Source organism: Rhipicephalus microplus, chromosome 10 (genome assembly GCF_043290135.1).
Source record: "Rhipicephalus microplus isolate Deutch F79 chromosome 10, USDA_Rmic, whole genome shotgun sequence".
Classification (NCBI taxonomy): domain Eukaryota; kingdom Metazoa; phylum Arthropoda; class Arachnida; order Ixodida; family Ixodidae; genus Rhipicephalus; species Rhipicephalus microplus.
In genome coordinates this window covers 2,133,910-2,148,860 of record NC_134709.1, presented here as the reverse complement: position 1 = coordinate 2,148,860, position 14,951 = coordinate 2,133,910, and the positions used below count along the sequence as shown (strand labels likewise).

At 50.2% G+C, this 14,951-nt stretch overlaps 1 protein-coding gene across 1 annotated transcript in view; it reads left to right on the top strand.

Moving 5' to 3' along the window:
- Positions 1 to 14,951, top strand: part of g (adaptor-related protein complex 3, delta 1 subunit-like garnet) — a 330,226-nt gene that overhangs the window by 25,775 nt on the left and 289,500 nt on the right. The window lies entirely within an intron of this gene.

Sequence of the window (14,951 nt, the reverse complement as noted above, 5' to 3'; positions counted from 1 at the left end):
CTAGCTGTCGTGATCGGCTGTACGTTATCGCAGGATATGTTTCTGCGAGCATCACCTCCCACATTGCGTTAAGTCGAAAAGCGTCCTTGTGTGGAGGGTTCAGGTGGTGCAGCGCAGGCTGCCTGCCCTTCATGCGAATAGGGATCAAGAGCGTGATCCCTCAACTCTCACGGAGAGCTGGTGGCAGCTGCGAAGGCGGCGCTGAGAGACTGTTGCCGTTGGAGAAAGTTCATGGCTCCTCTTCAAGCGCAGCACAGCTCAAGGGCATCGCTGGCTGGCGGCGGCGGTAGATAGGCACGTGCGGCGAAAAGGTCGCCTTGAATGAGCTTTGCTTCAGCAGCCAACTTCTCCAAATCACGGAAGCGGCCGTCGCGCAGGTATGGCGAAAAAGTCGGATGTGCCTGCCATATCACCTGTTCGACGCTCTCCTCGTTTGAGGCTCGGGGCTGAGCGATAGAAATAAGTTCGTTCATCGCACGTACATACTCCGGTAAAGACTCGTCAGGAGTTTGTGTACGGAGCTCAAGCTCTCGCAGCATCCTACTTTCATAGTCAGCGGGTAGGAATTCGCGCAAAAAGCTCGGACGAAACTCCTCGAAGGTTGCTGCATAGTAACTGGTAAGCTGATACCATCTCGCTGCCGTGTCAGTCAGTGCAGCTGGAACAACACGTTCGAGCACCATTTGATCATCCAAACCCGTTGCTCTTTGATAGCGTGACGGAGAGTCGAGGTAATCTCGGGCGGTGAGCTAATCACCGTATCCTCTGTAGGTTGGCAAATGCAACATAACAGCAGGGTGACCGCTTTTCGGACCAGCCGAAAGCGTTTGCACAGCTCCCGAGAGTGCTTGGATCTGCACGATGTTCTGCAGCAACGTCTACGTCGTCGCACCGGCTTTCTAAGAAGCCATTGGCGCGTTAGCGGCACGGTCGAGCGAAGGTGAGCAGTCGCCCAGCTCGATCAGTGGGGCGGTTTCAAACGGACCACCGCCCTGCGCGCCACTCCCAGAGCAAAAGAGGCTCCTTGTAAGATTAGCCTGTTGTCGAACAAAATGCACACTTGGTGCAGCTACCGTCGACAATTGAGGCGCCTGCTCGAAGTGTTGGTGGCACGACTGACGGCAAGCAAAAGTCGGCGAGGGCCAATGCCTGCGCCCGATCAATTCTGCAGGGAACCGATTGGGAGTGCTGTGCCGATGAACTGCCATGCATGCCGAAGGGCGCATTAGCAGTCAGAGGCGCTTGTGCGTACCGTTCGGGTAGGGCAAGAGGCCCATTTTGAAACGACACGCAATCTCCAAAGGGAGTGGATAGGTGCCTCGTGTCTTCACCGCCTTAGGGGGTGGTGAAGACACGAGGCACTGACTCGCTATGTACAGTCAAAAGCTTAGAGCTTTCGATACCGCGTTGGGCGGCAGTGTAGTGTGCACGTATCCCGAAGGAGTGCGGCCACTAGCATGGGTCCGGTCTCAGCGAGCCACAGGGCACGCATTAACCATTGCCGTGGCAAGAACACGATACTGCTCAAAGTCCCAAAATTTAATTGCCTGCGGCAACACCAAAACGCAGTACAGAGCCCGTTGCAAAGGTGCGGTGGGAAAGCAAATTGGCTTATCCTCTTCACGAGCGAGAAGAATTACACATGGTGCCGTGAGCACGTCTTCGTGGTAAAAGTGATTCACGGAGACACCAGGACCAAGGCCCGGTTGTTGAAGCGAGGGCAAAGGCGCTCGCGTTGGCTTTGGAGAGATAAGGGTCGGAGTAGCTTGGCACTAGGACACCGTACCGCTCTTTGGCCGAGCGCACGCAAAGGGGCAACAAAAGGTGAGCATTTGCCTTGGGTGCGAGGCACCTTCAGTGAAGACCGTTGAGCCCCAAACAAGAGTCGACGGACTTAAAAGGAAATGCGTGCTCACCGTAAGCTGTCCCGGAGAAATGTGACTCACTCCTTACGTGCGCACGCGAAACCTCGCTGGAGACTTTGTGCGCTGCGCCACAGTCGACATCCGCTACCGGATGAGAGGGGTTAAATGTCACTCCTCGCCCTCCCAGCGCGGCAGACAACGGAGGAGGGGAGTCATGTCGGGACATGAGAACGGCAGAAATAAGCGGGAAAGTGTACGCAAAGGCGGCAGGCTAGCCTCAATTCCCACAAACGCATGAGTTAGGAAAGCTCCAAATTAATGAAAATAGAGGTGTTTTGACTACAATTTATTTCACCAAGGTGAGCCAAAAACTTAGAATATTCGAGGATAGTTGATTTCAGATTCTTTCGCTCACTAGATAGCACCACTTATTTCTCAATAACCTGGAAGGCTGCATTGCTTTCAGCATCACATCAATGTGCGACGTACCTGCAAAGGTAGTCCAGTGTAGGGACATCTTCTCCAAAGTTGAGATCGGCTGACACCACTGCCAGCTTTTCAGAATTTTGTGGCTCAAGCTCGTTGTCATCGCAGTCACTGGGTTCACTTGCGTAGAGTTCGCAACGATCTCTGTTATGCTCTGTAACTAGCAAGGACGACGACACAGCATGATGGCCAGAACAAGAAGTGGTATCGGTTTATTCAGTCACTGATTATATAGGCGCACGATAGCGCGCCGTGAGTATCTGCGCATGTCCGATGCGCAGTCGTGATGCAATAGCCTTGCCGGATGCATCCTTTCTGTTAACAACAAAATTACATACCCACCGAAACAGTGGTAAGTACATGGCATTTCAAAAAATGATATCATACACTTGGTTAAAGTCCTTGTCATAATGAAAACGCTGTGGTGGCTTCACGGTTCGAGCCGACCTTCTCAAAGCTGGCGTCGGTGGTGAAGTTGACTGACGCACCACAGGTGGCGAAGGGTCGCCCGACGTCGGAACTTCGCGACGTCGGCCATTGGCTGGCGAGGTTGAAGTTGCCACTGTCGGATGGCCACCAACTTTGTTGTCCGCTGAGCTGGTATCAATGTCGTCGTCACTTTCCTCGATGAACCGTTCGCCAGTTTGAAGTAGGTGACGACGGTTGCGCCTTAACAGTTTCTGGTCCTCCGTTTTGACAAGGTAGGACCTTGGATATGGCGAACCCACCACTTGAGCTTTCCGGGACCATGCAGCGTCTGTGAGCCTCACGACGTCACCCTTCTGCAGAGGAGGCAAAGGTCTCCCCCCTTGGGCCTGGCTGTGCTTTTTGACGTCGGTTGCGGTCACCGTACTGAAGTCCGGGAGGTTGGCGCGAAGGCGCCTTCCTTGCAGTAGTTCACCAGGGGATCGCCCGTCCTCCAGTGGGGTAGAGCAGTAGGCCAGCAGGCCCAGCCAGAAGTCGTCGCCCGAATCTACAGTTTTTTTTAAGATGCGCTTCACAACCTGCACACCTTTTTCCGCAAGCCCGTTTGACTGCGGACAATGAGGGCTTGAAGTGACGTGCGTGAAGTCGTATCTCCTTGAAAACAAAAAAAATTCATGGCTGGAAAATTGTGGGCCGTTATCAGTGCATACTTCGACGGGCACGCCAAATCTGGCAAAAATAGCGCTCAGTGCTGTGATGGTTGATTGCGCCGACATGTCAGGTAGTTTTTGAACTTCCGGAAAGTTTGATAAGGCGTCAAAGACAACGATGTACGAGTCCCCCGCAAACGAAAAAATATCAGCTCCAACTCTATGCCATGCACAACCTGGCACGGGCCGCATTTGAAGCGGTTCCTTGGGCTGTTTGTAAGCATACTTGCGGCATGTAGGACAAAGTTGCACCATGGAAGCAATCTCAGCGTTAAGCCCCGGCCAAAACACGAGGCGTCTGGCCCTTTCTTTGCATTTTTGCATGCCGAGGTGACCTGCATGGATTTTTTCAAGTATAGTTTTCCGCATGCTTTTCGGAATAACAACCTTCGACGCCTTTAAAAGTATTTCGTTGACAAATGAGAGTTCTTGCTCAAAAGGCTTTAGTTCACCTTGTACTGGAAGCCCCGCCGACAAACTTGCGATCACCGACTGCAGGTAGCGGTCACGAGCCGTTGCCGCTTGCAGTTCTTTCTGCGTTGCTTCTGTGACACGATAACCTAGAAGCTGGATTGCATGAACTTCCACGTCGGTAGTAGCACCAGCGTCGTCTTGGTTGTCAGCAGTTGACCGGGACAACATGTTAGCAAGAACAAGGTGCTTCCCAGGAATATACTGCAAAACAAAATCATACTTAAACAACCTCAAAAAGAACCGTTGAAGGCGTGGTGGCATGTCACTAATTTCCTTTTGAGCAATTGACAAGAGTGGCTTGTGGTCCGTTTCAATTGTGACTTTCTGGCCGTAGACGAACTGGTGAAATTTTTCGCATCCAAAGCGAATTCCTAGGGCCTCCTTTTCTATCTGTGCGTACAGTTTTTCTGCCTTAGTCAGTACTCGAGATGCGTAAGCTACGGGCCGCCACTCGTTATTGTGACGTTGCAGAAGAGCGGCACCGATGCCGTCCTTCGATGCATCGCAAGACAACCTTGTTTCCCGTCGTGGGTCAAATATTGCGAGCACGGTAGCGGTGGTCAGAATTTGCGTGACGCTTTTCCACTCTTTGGCGTGGTTATCTGTCCACTCAAACTCAGAACTGGCCTTGGTAAAAGTTCTTAACAGGGCCGTTCTTTCAGATAGCTGCGGCACGAACTTTCCAAAGTAGTTCAATACACCAAGCATACGTTGAACATCGGCCTTGCATGTTGGCACTGGCATTTGAACCAAACTTTTTACGAGCCCTGGATTTGGGGATATGCCGTTCGCACTTATGATATCACCCAGAAACCGTAGCTCTTTTACGCCAAACTTGCACTTGCGCAGATTAAACGTTAATCCAGCTGTTTCAGCAGTTTTGAGGACTGCTACCAGGCGCTCATCATGCTCTTCCTTCGTTGAGCCCCAGACCAGGATATCATATATATATATGAGCACGCCTGGCAGACCGTCAAATATCTGACAAAGTGCCTGCTGAAACACCTCGGGTGCAGATGAGATGCCAAAAGGTAGCCTTAGAAAACGGTATCTGCCAAAAGGCGACGAGAACGTACAGATCTTTGATGTTGTCTTGTCCAAGGGCACCTGATGAAAGCCGGCGTTTGCATCCAAACAGCTAAAATAAGTAGCACCGGTTAGCCGTGCTTCCAAGTCCTCGCGTCTGGGTAAAGGGAAATGCTGCCTCTTGATATACTTGTTCACTCTTCTGGGGTCCATGCAAACCCTTAGAGCACCGTCTTTTTTTTTTGCCAGTACCAGAGGGCTTACCCAGTCGGTTGGTTCATTTTCTTTGACGATGATGCCGCCCGGATCATTCGTTGTAGTTCCTTCTTCAGAGGTTCCTGCAGTGCAAGTGGAACCCGGCGAGCAGGCTGAACGACCGGAACGGCGTCTGGATCCAGGACCATTTTGTACTGCGTTTTCAAGCAGCCGAGCCCTTGGAACAGGTGCCTGAAATCTTTCAAAAGTTCATACTCAGACGAGGCATTGACAGCGTCCACCGTACGTCGAACCAATCCAAGCGCTTCACTGGCATCGAGCCCAAGGATGGCTTGGCGCCCATTCTTTACGATGAAGAATTTCACGCTTATCTCGGTGGTTCCGACAGATACTTTCTGTGACGTTGTTCCATAACTTGAAATAACGCCCCCGTTGTAGGCGCGCAACACTGACCCGGTAGGTTGCAACACTTCTTTGGATCCAAGCTTACGGTACGTTGAAAATGGAAGTAAGCTTGCCTGCGAACCGGTGTCCGCTTTGAACGTCACTTCTTTGCCATTTACTCGAGCCTTGATTGTCCAGTCTTTCTTGCGACAATTTTCGGAGCCGATTTCAAGAATCTCAAAGTCATTCTCAACGAGATTAGCTACTTCGCTAACAGCGGTAGACTTCTGGCAACAACTTGCAAAGTGGTTGTATTTGCGGCAACAATGACATAATTTACCATACGCGGGGCATTGCTTAGGTTTATGTTTGCGGTTGCACTTCCTGCAGCAAATATCTTGATTATCGCGACTCGGCTTTTTTTCCGCTGCTGCCGTTTTTTCGTCACCGTTTCGCCACTTGAAACTGCGTCAATGCTGTCTTCTGTCCTAATTTAAACTAGGCTCCTTAGTGCCGCTGCTTCTGCCGCTTTACACATTTCCTCGGCTTTTAGTAGCGTCAGGCCTCTCTCGGCAAGCATTCTTTCACGCAGCTTTGGGTCGTTCGTACCAAACACAATTTGGTCTCTAATCAGTGAATCGTGCTGATCCCCAAAGTTACACCGAGTCGCCTGCTTCTTTAAGTACCGCACAATTTTCTCAAAAGGTTCTTTCTCCGCCTGGCTTCGTGTACGAAAAACATATCTTTCGTGAATTTCATTGCTCACCTCGGAGAAGTAGGCGTCAAACTTCCGCACGACCATGTCGTAACATTCTTTGCTTTCTCCGGGGCCGTACTGAAAGTTGAAGTGTCGAGCACTTCGTCTCCCGCGAAGCTCAGCAAGAGCGCCACTTTCGAGGAGTCACTTCTCGGGGACTTCTCGGCTGCCGTTGCTTGCAGAAAAAGCTCGAACCTTTGCTTGAAGCGCTTCCAATTTTCAGACAAGTTGTCCGATAGGCGCAATGGCTCCGACGGCTTCAGTAGGTCCATGGCGATTCCGCGCCGTTGCTGCCGTGCTTCGGTCCGCGGTGGCCACTTCTGACACCATGTAACTAGCAAGGACGTCGATACAGCATGATGGCCAGAACAAGAAGTGGTGTCGGTTTATTTAGTCACTGATTATATAGGCGCACGATAGCGCGCCGTGAGTATCTGTGCATGTCCGATGCGCAGTCGTGATGCAATAGCCTTGCCGGGGCACCGACGTTATGACGACAGCATCCACGGCGATATAGTCGTCGTAAGTCATACCCGTGGCACCCAGCGCATTCATAGCCTCATTGAGCAGTGAGCTCCAGCTCCAGAGATAATGAGTTCATGAAGAAGGTCAAGCAACCCTGGGTGTCGCCCCCCAGTTCCCGGCGAAGAGCGGAGAGCATCAAATGCGGTGCTTGTATTGAGCCTTCCTTCTAACGATTAAAAGCTTTTCCTCCCTTTCGGCCCATCTCGTCCGCTCACACATGGCGCAGTAGACGTTCGAAACCTGCTACAGCCACTTCACTGCCAAGTAAGTCGCCGTGCCTTCGATCAAACCTTGAATGCCAAATGAGCCCTAAGCCTAACCAGCCCGATGTGTCATCGACAATGTCATTTATCAACTGCCGTGTTGCCACCGCCGAAGACCTCGCCGCCATGAATGTACATTTAATTCGAACTGAATTGCAATGCCGCAGCCTCTTCACCACAGGCAACAAGGAGGAACTCATCGACCGATGTTTAGTTGATATCGCGAAAGATCCACTGCCAGCTCACAAACCCGAGCCAAGAGCGTCAGACATTTCAATGCTGCAAGCATTTACACTAGCGCCTATGGTGTCATTCTCATCCAATGCCCTCCTTTACATCAGACCCAGCGGAGAACATGCAATGTATTGCGGCCTTTCTTCACCAGAATATGGCCATTATGATGGCAACGATGGCAAGACATATGAACCAGAGAATAAAGAGGGAATAAACTTTTATTAATAACAAATGCACACTGAGTCTTCTTTGGGTGGGGCCCTCAGTCCAGGGCTCCATTGCCTTGCGCGACCCTGCGAGCCCGCTGGACCAGCTGCTGCTGTTCCTGCCGGTGTAAGCTGAGCAGTGCAGACTCCCAAGAGGAAAGGGTGGGGTTGGGAATGGGAGGAATTCCCTGTGGGGCAGAGCGTTCCCACGTGGAGTGGTACACCGTCGGTTTGGATCCACAGAAGGGGCAGTAGGAGGGGTAGAGAGTCGGATGAAAGCGATGTAGCATATAAAGGCAAGGAAATGAATTGGTCTGTAGTTGCCGCCAAGCGACAGCATCTGCTCTGTTAAGTGAAGGATGAGGGGGAGGATACGTATAACGGCTCTGTCGGTAGTACTCTAGTGTAGCGTTGTAGTTTAGTGGTTCTGTCGATGCGTCGTCTGGATTGGACAGCTCTTCCAATGGAGCCCGGCCGGTCAGCTCTCGGGCAACCACATGAACGCGTTCATTACCATGGAGAGAGGCGTGTCCAGGAGTCCAGACGATACGCACAGGACGGTGAGACAGAAGAGAGGATATTTTGTGTATGTGCAGCCACAAGTCCTTGAGCGAAAGCACAGCAAGCAGCTTGTGAATCTGTTACAATAGTGACAGGTGAGTCATGTGACAGTGTCGTAGCGTGAACAATTGCCAGAACGAGAGCTCCCTCCTCTGCCAGACCACTATCTGTAGTGCGAAGTGTGGCAGACGCCACAAGGGCGTCTGTGTCATCTGTCACGGCTAAACACATGGCTGACTTCTCTGGGTAGCGTGCTGCATCAGTGTAAAGTACTTGTAAGTCTGAGGTACCATCAACAGACTCGTGCCCCGCCGCGGTGGTCTAGTGGCTAAGGTACTCGGCTACTGACCCGCAGGTCGCGGGTTCGAATCCCGGCTGCGGCGGCTGCATTTCCGATGGAGGCGGAAATGTTGTAGGCCCGTGTGCTCAGATTTGGGTGCACGTTAGAGAATCCCAGGTGGTCGAAATTTCCATAGCCTTCCACTACGGCGTCTCTCATAATCATATGGTGGTTTTGGGACGTTAAACCCCACATATCAATCAACCAAAGACTCGTGTCATAGCCTGAACTCGGGCACGTCGACGACCGGCGTGGCGGGAGGGTTTCATATTGCGTGGAATCGGAGGCACTTTGATGAGTGCGCGGACAGTAAAACCAAGTTTATGTCGCGGTACTTGTGCGGGTTTTTTGGGAATCGGGTAGCCAAGATGAGACAGAATGGCGCAGTCCTGACGGGTCTGCCTGAGACGTTGGAGCTGACTGTTGTGCTGGGCCTCGATGAGTTCGGTTACGGTGTTGTGGACTCCTAGTTGAAGGAGGCGTTGTGTAGATGCGTGTGGAGACAAGCCGCGAGCCGCCTTCACAGCTGTCCGTAGAAGGATGTCCATCTTTTTTATTTGAGCTAGCGTGAGATTGTGAAAGGGAAGATGATAGGTGAGCCGACTAACTATGAGTGCTTGTATTAAGCGGAGGACATCCTTCTCACAGAGGACTCTCCTGCGATTGGTGATGCGTTGGATCATGTGTGTAATTTGAGTTATCTGCTAAGCCAGAAGGTGTGTAGTGTGCAAGGCCTTGCCGTCGGACTGAATGTAGATGCCTAAAATGCGAATTCGTGGTACCAGAGGGATAGGACGGCCATCAAGAAACAGCGAAATGTCAGGAGAATCAGCGGTTTTGCGGCGCCACTTGTATACCACGTCCTCCTTAAACTGTAATAATACGTCCTGTGTAGAGATACCAGGACGGCAGCCGAATAGTGTATCAGGAAAAAAGTGATCGTTTTCGAGAAATAGTTGTAGTCGAGAGAGGACAACGCGTTCAAAGAGTTCAGCTACAAATGAAGTTAAGGATGTAGGGCGAAGATTCTGGAGGGATAGCGTCTTGCCAGGCTTTGAAATAACTATGATTTCTGCATGTCGCCATTCCTCTGGTAGCGTGCCGTTGTTCCAATGTTCGTATGTTCGTTGTAAAAAGCGGTTAAATATTCGATGGACTGGTCATGTAAATTACGCAGAAGTGTGTACGTAATCCCTTCTGTGCAGGGTGCTGTGTTACGCTTAACGCTTCGCAAACCTGCCCTAACCTCTGCTTCTGTAATGTCATCATCTAGAGGCGTATCGTGTACGTGTGGATAATCACGGCAGGCGGGACGGGGGTCCGGGGATACATAGTGTTGCTTTAAGGTGTGCAACAGAGTGGTATCGTCGAGCCCTGATTTGTAGAAAATGGTGCGTATTGCGTTAGCAGTGTGTGATTTTGTCTGCGTGGCATTTAAGAGAGCACGGAGTATACGCCACGTTCGACGTGTACTTAGTGAGCCGTTGAGTCGATCGCAGAAGTTATGCCAATTGTTGCTAGTGAGGATGTTCGCATAGTCATGTGCCTCAGTAGCTAGTTGGGCGATTCGGAGACGAAGTTTTCGGTTATGTTTCTGTCGCCGCCACCGCCGTGTCAAGCCTCTGTGGGCATCCCAGAGATGCAGCAGATGCCGGTCCATATCTGGCATTTTTGTCGTCGCAGCGATGAGTTTGGTAGCTCTTTGAAAATCAGACTGAAGTTGTAATATCCAAGCCTCTAGGGAAGGAGAGTCCTGATGGGTAGTTGTACGATTACGCCTAAATGCATCCCAATTTGTTAGTTTTATGATGCACTCTGGGGCACGCGTGAGTGCTACTTAGAGCTCTGTACTAGTTAGTATATGGTGATCACTGCCTAGATTCACCATGAGGTTGCACCAGGAATGGTGACTAACCCCCTTGACTATTGTGAGGTCGAGGCATGTGTCCCTGCTCACACTGTTACCTAGGCGAGTGGGTTGATCAGGTTCTGTCAGCAGGGTCATGCGATGAAACGCGAGAACCTGTGTGAGTCGTCGGCCTTTAGGCCTTTCTGTTGCATAGCCCCAAGCCGGATGGGGGGCATAGAAATCCCCTACAATAACTATGTGTTTACCGAACTTGCATAGTTGTACAAATAGATGACCGAAGTCATCGTTCCTGGCGTTAGGTGCACTGTAAACATTAAGCACGTACAGGCTGCTACTGGAACGAGAGCACGGGACTAATTCGAGAAGTACGTGTGAGATGGAGGTGCTTTGAAGGGTGTGTTCTACGACAGTGACATGCTTAGAAACTAATGTAGCTGTGCGATGTGGTGTATTGTTCGTTACGTCCGTGTATGTGGTGTCACCTAGAAGCCATATGAACCAAGTGCATGTGACAACGCTGCTGGATCTATCAGCTTCGCTGCCTGCTTTCAACGGAAGTGGCACCCTGAGTTTTAAGCACTGGATAGAAGAGCTCGAGCGGCTTGCTTGATGGAAAGACAGGACTTTCTTCGCCATCGCGCAAGGGAAGCTTCATGGAGTTGCAGCAGACAGGCATGCCTCAACAGGGCGTCATCTTACCACCTGAACCATCTGGAAAGCAGGACTCTAAGAACGATTCGGCAAGCAACTTTCAATCATACAGTGGCAACAGAAGGTCACAGCTCTCACACAGAAAGCCGTAGAGAGCCTGCAGCAGTATGCTTTTGGAATACTCAAGATCAAGTTTCGCTGCCCACTTCCCATTACTGACAAGGAACGTATCGAATACCTAGTTCAAGGCATTCGCGATCACCAGGTAGCCATATTCATCGCTGTTCAATGACCTCGTACTGTGGACGAATTTCTCAATATAGTAACAGAAGTGGATAGAAGACTCGACCATGTGCGCCTAATCCAATCTCTGCAGTCGACAGAACATTTCGTAGGACAGTCGAGACAGCCTCAGTTTCAGAGTGCTACTGTTGGAACTCGCAGTACTGTGGACACCCTACAGCATGCTCCACCATCTACATTCCAGTATACCACACGTATGACGCAGCCTCCTAGCATTGCCAGTTTATCATCTGATGACCAAGAGTCAAGGTATGAATGAATTTCGGCCAAGTATGGTTCCCCAGCATACAGAAAAGGACAAGACTTGAGAGACACTGTTTGTTGCAACTGTCACCAGAAGAATCACCTTGCAAGTAAATGTACTGCACTGAAGCACCCTTCTAACGACAAGCAGACTCCCCAAAGCACCAACAGCATTTGTGGGCCACGTCGACACCCTGTACGGATCGAAATTCTGATGTGCCATGGTTACTGCTGAAGTCAATGGAGTGGGGGAAATAAGTGCCTTTCCTGACAGTTGCTCAAATATCAGAATTGTTGCAGCAAGTCGAGCATCAAACCTTAAAGTTGAGCCGTGGACCAAACCACTTTTGCTCGACGGTGGCGGCAACGCCATTGTGCCTGAAGAATCTGCCTTTTAAAAAATTTACCATTGGACCACTATTTGCAATTGTCGAAGCAGCCATCCTTAAACGGAACACCCTTTCGCTTATTCTAAGCGAAGATTGGTTTTACAGAGAACTCCACTTCAAACCTCCCAAGTTACCTGTCATCTGCCAGCTATCTACCAACGTTGTTGTGCAGTGCGAAGAAGAACTGTTGGCAAGGATGTCAAATGCAGTAATTTTGACGACGTCTGCATTGTCACCTTGTGGTCAACAGCAGAGCCTCTCCAAGTCAAGTGAGCCTGACGAGAACAAACCCCTGTGGAGCCAGCTCAATAAAACTGCCCTAGTTCATCTCCAAACATCATGTGTCACAAGCCCATTTCAGACAAGCTCTTCCAGCACATTGCCTTCAGAATTGCCACGTTCATCGCCGCTCCAGAACGCTCCTATTCCGGAAATTCTAGCCCTTTGTAAAGCTTTGCGCATGAGTGAGCCCTCAGAGCACAGCTACAGAAATTTGCTTAGACTGCATTGTAGCGAAGCATACGGCACAGACCTTGCCACTGACTATTTGCCATCTGAGAATGACGACAAAATTGACACTGTAGCTTCTCACCACTCTAAGTGCAACATGAAAAGTGCTCAGGGAAACAAAGCATTCGCACAGGCAGTGCCGTCAGCTGATCTTCCGCCAGTGTTTCAGGCTGCAGAAGTGACTTGCCACGTGTCCATCACCATTCCAAAGAATGGTAATTCCATTCCATCACCATACCTGTTTGCCATGCAAACGACCTGGGTTTGATCTCTACCCATACCCAGAATCTTTTATGATTTTTTTTATTTGCATCGCTCGATTTTTCAGTCACGCGAAAATGATTTCTTGCTCACAACTAACGACGCCAGAATTTCTGCGAAACAAGCTTTTTAACGCTATGCCGTCAAAATGGTAGTGCCCAGGTGGGCTCTGCGTGCTAGTTCGCAACACATCATGCAGGAACAAGACCACTGTTGCTAAGTAACAGCAGAGTTCGCAATTCATTAAATACTATGGGAGCTGTAGCATCATTATCATTACCATTCATCATCATTATCACTTCTAGCCACTGCGCCGTGACCCTCGTGCTGCTCTTGCAAAGCTAGAGCTGCGCGAGAACAGAACGAGTTCATGTGCCTGGCTTGACAGATGCAGGCAGTCGCCGCCGCTTCCCTTCAGCCCTGACGAATAATAAAGTGGTGAGATTGGCACGGCCCCGTTGGCCACCTTCGACGTCGTCTCACGTCTCGTCTCTACTCTTGCTGCTACTCCATACTGGTGACCCGAAAGACACGCTCTTCGACGAGCTACCAGCTGACATGCTTCTGGCACTCTGCCCACCAATGCTGCCGTTCCACCCGACCTTACCCCAGGCATCGCTCATGCGGCTCGACACCATTCTCACCGTGATGGTGTGATGAACCAGCCGCTTATGCACGCCATCTTGCTGCCAAATCGACTACAAGCCTGCAACCATATGGCGCCCTCTGCACTGGGGGGCTCGCCTGCTACGGCCGTACATACTGCCGCTTCCATTTAAATGCACCTGGCAGGTTTCCCTGGCGTCGCAGAGCAAGGTATCAACCGGCCCGCAAAGTTCTCGTGACTGCTACCTTATTTCCCCGGCTACGACAACTTCTACCTCCGATCCGGTCACAGGAATATCGATTCCTGCACCTGAACCTTGACGACGAGGTAGAAGACGCCCTCACTAATACTGACCTCCACTCTGAGAAGTGCGTTTCCTGGGAGCCCATGTACGATGGTCCGTCGCACATGCCAGCCACCTGCACGTCTTCTCTGACATCGACGGCACGCGACACCTCGGTGCAACCAGACTCCGTGAAAGATGCCTTGCCTTGGACTCCAGAGCAGACGTCCTTTCACCTGTTGTTCGCAACGTGATTATGGAAACATCTCCGCCCACGATGTCTGATGACAGTCACCCATCGAGCTTGCCTCTATGCGCATCTTGCCAGCTGTGTCTAGCATCCCCCTCAACGTCTACCGCAGAGGAAGTTTGCGACCCTCTGAAACCACGGGCCAACTTGCAGGACGCGACAACAATGACCCACTCAGCTAAGGACGACGTACCTGGTGCACCTATGCCAGAGCAGACCACACATACCACGCCTGCTGTGGAGGTTGTCATCGATCATTCAGACAGCAATTTACTTGTTGTCTACTTGAACTTCGTGTGACGTGACAGCAAATTAACACCTGTTGCTACTTTCCGCGAGTTGCAGTCTTCACGTAAAGTCGGAGTTGTGTTCATCGCACATTGCCTGAAAACATGGAAATTTTACGCCATGCAATTCTGTCAATTATTAAGCATTTCTAGTTTAGTAGGTGCAAATTTTAGCTAACACATGACTGCAAAGCCACCTCTCAGTACCAACACCAGAACTACACTTTTTGAAATAGCAGAATCAAAAAGATCTCCTTCAGCAGCAGTGGCTATGTTGGTGTTTGTTATTTATGCTAGTTGTGTCTCTGCGTAGCCAAAGACGGTACGCTGTTCTATAAATGAATTGAACCTTCTGCACAGTCAGTGTGCTACTGCATATGGCTGTAGTTGATCACTTCGATGAAGGCACTGTGATGTTTGACGTGCTGCTTCCAGCCCCGGTGCCGAAATTGTTACTTTTCTCGGAATGAATGCAACCAAAAACTATTGCACACACGTCGTGCCTATGATTTCATCCTTTTTACTTCAAAATGCAATATAACGGACTGCGGAATGATGAAGTATTTAATTGCATGCTAATTAAATTAGTTAATGGCAGAACACAAAACAATACTCTACTCCACTTTCTTTCTTGGAATGTAGCATATTGCATGCCTTGAAATTTTATGTGAATTAGGCATATTCAAAGACAGCACATCATAATTTGTAGCTGAATGGGATATATTAAATTCATTCCCAAGCACTGCTTTTTAAGGCTCTCAGCACCCATGTTTTCATTTAAAGCAATTGAGTTGAAGATATTTAAATTTTGTGTTCATACTTGT